The sequence below is a fragment of the Papio anubis genome, unplaced genomic scaffold (assembly GCF_008728515.1).
Source record: "Papio anubis isolate 15944 unplaced genomic scaffold, Panubis1.0 scaffold329, whole genome shotgun sequence".
NCBI lineage: Eukaryota > Metazoa > Chordata > Mammalia > Primates > Cercopithecidae > Papio > Papio anubis.
Genome location: NW_022163419.1, coordinates 1 through 4,471, shown reverse-complemented (window position 1 = coordinate 4,471; position 4,471 = coordinate 1).

Here is a 4,471-nt window from a genome sequence, read left to right as displayed (position 1 = left end):
GCTAAAAATCATTTTAAACCTTCCTTCCACAACACAGTATACTCAGTCATCTCTATCTGCTTCATAATGTGGAATTCCGCTTCACATGTCTACAATACAGCTTTTGTTAAACAGCGTTTATGTAGACAGGCAAGAGACAGAAACACTTGGTCTATGTAGAAGCAACAGAAGACACGTTTTAACAGAAAAGGGAGAAGACACCATCGTGTGGATCATCCGGAAATTCTGTCCTCATCTTGTCCACACAACACACAGAAAACACCCAAGAACGTGCCTAGTGTCCAACAGGAGCACAGAAAGGACAGGGGTCCCTCTGGTTGCTTAATGATCAGCCCCACTTGTCACCGCCACATAACAAAATCCGCACGCAACTTCATCATGTTTCATTCACGATTCCATGGAAATCAGGCTGAAGAACTTAGAGATATTTTGCTCACCTTTAAAATCCAAGTGTGAGACTCACAGAAATAAACACATTATGGGTTCACTTAACTTTTCCAGATCTTTACTTGGAGAAACCTATAAAGTTCTTGTCAGTTACATCCTTAAGTTTTTCAATAATTTTTAAATGCAAAGGTCGGGTAAGACTTGTAAAGAGGTACACACATATGACCCAGCGTGGTGACTCATACCTGTAATCCCAGCACTTTGGGAGGCCAAGGCAGGTGGATCACGAGGTCAGGAGATCGAGACCATCCTGGCTAACACGGTGAAACCCCGTCACTACTAAAAATACAAAAAATTAGCCAGGCATGGTGGTGGGCACCTGTAGTCCCAGCTCCTCGGGAGGCTGAGGCAGGAGAATGGCGTGAATCCGGGAGGCGTAGCTTGCAGTGTGCTGAGATCGTGCCACTGCACTCCAGCCTGGGTGACAGAGGGACAGTGTCTCAAAAAAAAAAAAGGTACACACATACATGCCAAGTTCTTCTCTCAAAGAGACGGGCCCTTTTTTAAGATTCCAGATGTAAATGTGGTTGTCACCCTGCTTTTGAGAGGATGGGCTGTGTTTTAAGCATGAACAGACTTTCCTCCATGCACCGAGGATGCACCATGGGGGACAGTGCTGCCACCGCCTCCCAGTCTCTGCTCAGGGTGGGGCAAGGGGAACTCATCTGTCTCCCGTGTACACCATCAACAGGCCAGGTGCACAGGAGGGGGCTTCCAGTACTCGCTGTAGGCATTAGTTAGCAGGGCAGGCAGTGCCTCGTGCTGGTGGGCATCCAGCAGTAAGGGAGTCTGCACTTCACTCCCTGGGCCCAGCCCCAGACAGAGGGGAAAGAGGCACCAGTATCATAACTAATGTGTATTTACAGACACACAGAGACTCTGCAGGGCAAGGTGCAGAACTAGAAGGAGTCATGGAAATAAGAAGGAAGACATTTGGTTATGACTGGAGAGCCACCTCAAGCCTCAGCACTTCCTGCCAGAGCCCTCACTGACCAGACTCCTCTGGGGTCACTGCCACTGCCTTGCCCAGCTCACGACAGGGCAGATGGTGACAGGACCTCAGAACAACCTCACATTCCTTCCTCACCAGCCCAGGGGACAAGCTGCTCATGAGTGTCCCGAAGCCTGAATGTGGTAACACAGAGGTGACTGAGCAGAAAGGGGGACAGCCATAATGGCCACGGGTGTGCGGATATTGCTGGGCACCGCAGCAGCCCTTTCCACCTTAAAGGGGAACGGCCACGGGTGTGCAGATATTCCCGGGTGCCCCGGAGCCCTTTCTACCTTAAGGAGATTTTCACAGTCTCATTTCAGCCTCCAAACCACTCAGTGAGGTTGGAGGAGTATCACTGTGGACCAACACCTATTGGCACCAAGTAAGGGCGATTTTATAACCATGTGTCCACTGTAAGAGAATCAGGTCTTTGGCCATCTGGTCAAAACTTTTTCTGTAACAAAGTTGGATAACTAAGTTGAACTTTGGTTTCCCAAAGCTTGTTACAGAAACCGCATCTTCCCAGGTGTGGTTTCGTGGTGTCACATGCACACATCAGTAGCCAGGCTAGCCAAGACTCATGGCACGTCCCACGTTCACCTGAGAAGGCTGCTCAATCGTTGAGGGTTCTGGCGTGCTCTGAAATGAATTTGCCACTTCAGCCTACACTCTACCCCCTTGTTTGGTTAAAGAAAACCAAAAGGCAGAATTTGTTTTGGCCAATCGCCTACTGCACCCAACTGCAGAGGTTTTAATTATAGTACTTTCATTGCATCATACAAAGCAAAGTCATACAGATCAACTCATTATTACCACTCCAAAGGTTTAGTAAATCTCCAGATAATCAGGCAAACATTTTAAGCAGCTACATTAAGGTTTACAATACTCAAAATTTAAAACTACAGCCATGCTTCAAAAACCACCATTCCCATTTTAGATGGCCAAATGCATATGAGAAAGAAAGAAACGTGCTGAGTGCATTTTTTGGGTTTATCTTACGGAGAAACTGCCACTTTACAAACGGCTCTAGTTCCTGGCTCCAGATGGGCGTGGTGGGTTGCCTCACTCATTTTCAACTCCACCTGAAGCTGGGAAACTAGAAATGCATTCGCGGACTCCAGGGCATGAGAATTCCTACTTCTGGAAACAGCCTGGAATGCAGACTTGTGGCAGAGAATTCTTTCCTGCCCACCCTAACCGTGCTCTGTGGAAGGCAACAGTCAAAGACAAGTCTACCTCCCTAGGTGCAACTGCACCACGAAGAACCATTTCAAAGTGGGAGGTGCCCACTGCTCCAACAGCAGGCCTGCCAGCATCTCAGAGCAGCCAAAACTCTTCCCTCCTTCACAGGAAAGGGGAAACAAGGCCAGGAGGAAGCGGTTGGGGAAGCAAGCGATGGGGTGGCTGATCGGGGATCAGAGGTTTCCTCAGAGGGGCCTCGGGCTCGGGTAAGGAGAGAAGAGGAGGAACCAAGATTTGGCCAGCAAACATTTTGTTCTGATTGATCAGTGGGAACAGGCAGTTTAGCTAATCACTTATAAGGCAGAGAAAGGGTGTTTGAAGGCCTGTATCTGGCCTTGTCCTCAGTAAATGGTCATCTGCAAATCAGCCTAAGCCACATGGGAAGGGGCTTTTTGCAGTAAACAAAGTGGGGCTGCAGTTATGGGGAGGGGGAATGTCTTAACCATCACTGTTTTACAGGATCACAGGGCTCAGGCAATGTTCAGTATTGTCACACACCAAGGTTTTTACAGTCTGAAGAAAACTACAGTCCCTAAGGTGTCAGTTCTCAAAGCCCTTAAGTTCCTCCTGCTAAGATCCCCAGAGGGTCTCCACTTCTTGCACTGAACCCCAACTTGCACAGGCACCTGCATTTTCCTCCTGCAGCAAATGCAGATGAGAAGACTGTGGCTCTGCTGCAGTAATGATGCCATCGCAGCCCTAACACTGCAGCAGAGCAAGGGCTCTGGCCTGAATGTCTGTCCCCAAAACCTCACGCTGAAACCATCCCCGACAGGATACATTGAGACATGGGGCCTTTGGGAGGTCCTGCTCTCAGGACTGGGCTTGGTGTCCCTGTTGGGAGGCCTGAAGGAGCCCTCTTGCTCCTCCACCATGCGAGGCCTGACGAGACACCCACTGCCACGCAAGACCCGGTGAGATGCTGCCGTCTGTGAGCCACAGGCCCTGGGGCACCAGATCTGTAGGCGCCTTGACCTTGGACTTCCTTGACCTTGGACTTCTCAGCCTCCAGAGCTGTGAGCAATAAATGTCTGTTTACAAATCACCCAATTGACAGCAGCCGGACAGAGACAGTCGTGTTACAACATGAGTCATTTTCTCAGTGGGCCAGAGGCCTCCCGTGAGCCACCACCATAAAGCAAGAACTCCCTGGAGGATGGAAAGGGGGTTCACAAGGAATTCTATCCAGCACCAGGTGTCTATCCTTTCTCACAGGAAGAGAGCTGAGCCACGGCAGGAAACTATGGGGTGGGTGGGGCTGGACAGTAATCTGTCACCTGCTCATCAAAGCCTCAGTCTCTCACCTTTCAACATGACAGCAGGGGTAACACCCCTCACTTGAGCTGTTAGGGGAGGTAAGGGTACTTGGTGATTAACAATTGTTAACTCCACAGAAATTAGGCAAAGAATCTGCCCTATGTCTTATAAAACCAAACCAGCTCAAGAATTCCACATCACTACTAATTTGCATGAGAAAATGCTGGATTCTCATATGTAAGTTCTGGCATGTCATTTGTAATAATAAAGTTTGCAGAGTTTTCATATAGTAAGTATATAAAACAGGAAAATAAATCATGCAATTTGGCGACTGAGGCAGGAGAATCACTTGAGCGCAGGCGGTGGAGGTTGCAGTGAGCCGAGACCGCGCCACTATACTCCAGTCTGGGTGACAGAACGAAACTCCATCTCAAAAAAAAAAAAAAAATTTTTTTTACTGGTTCATATTAATAAAGTGGGCACATTCTACATGCCAACTTTTTTTTTTTTTTTTTTTTTTTTTTTTTTTTT